This window comes from Schistocerca nitens, chromosome 8, assembly GCF_023898315.1.
Source record: "Schistocerca nitens isolate TAMUIC-IGC-003100 chromosome 8, iqSchNite1.1, whole genome shotgun sequence".
Classification (NCBI taxonomy): domain Eukaryota; kingdom Metazoa; phylum Arthropoda; class Insecta; order Orthoptera; family Acrididae; genus Schistocerca; species Schistocerca nitens.
The window spans coordinates 598620687-598621747 of NC_064621.1; positions in this window are offsets into that span (position 1 = coordinate 598620687).

Below are 1061 nucleotides of genomic sequence, written 5' to 3' on the forward strand. Positions count from 1 at the left end.
GGTGCAACAGATGTACTCCTCTTATGGAGTATCGCTGTTGGGTGTGGGATCTTTACCAGATAGCCTTCAGGAACAGCATCGAAAAATTCCAAAGAAAGCCAGCTGCTTTTGAAAGATACGCGGATTGGTGTGACAGTCATTAAAACAAAGACGTTTCTCGTTGCAGCGTGATCTTTTCACGAAATTTCAGTCACCAGTAGCCTATAAATATGGACAATGTTCACTTAGCTCTTCAACATTTTCAAAACTCTCTGTCTGTCAACAGACATAGGCCTTCTTAAAGTTGACAAAGGTGACAATTGCGCTGGTACATCGGCCGATTATCAATATCGGCTTCAGGTACTACACCTACATTCGCTCGATACGCCCTTACTGAATGATTTCATAATTATTAATCAGGTTCGTACGTGACTGGTAAAAGAGATAAGCCTATGTACTTGTTCAAGCCAGCAATATTACCCTTCTTATGAAACTGTAGTATCAATGCACATCTCGAGTCCCCTGGAACCTTCATTTTCTGGCGATTCCACGTGGTACAAAACAATTTCTGTGTCATCAGCTTCGACCTCAAACTATCCGAAGTCAGAAGAAATAGAGAGGTGAACCCTTTTAAATGATTTATTTTTGAGTGCTCCCCATCTAGTACTGGACTCCCTCCCCGTGTTAGTAGCATATAGTACCACATTCTTCGCTGTTGGCTTATAGTGTTTGATCTTTGAGTCCAATGACACTTTCTTCCATCCATAACAGAGTGTATCTCATTATACATTTACGGAAATGGAATGTTACGTCATGGAGCACCAGTCCAATTTTTATCACATTTCGTGGAAATATTCATCACGTAACGAACATCAAATGATTAACGATTCATTCTATCCTAAACAGATGTGCATCACCACAATCACTATGATGTGTGGCCCTCCACAGGTACGAATACTCTTTTGTATTCGTTTTGTGACTGTAGTAAACAACCTCCGAAAGTCACCTTGAGGAATTTTTTGGTATGCATGAAACACATGCTGTGTCATTTCATGAACAATATTGACTAGAGGCTGGTACGA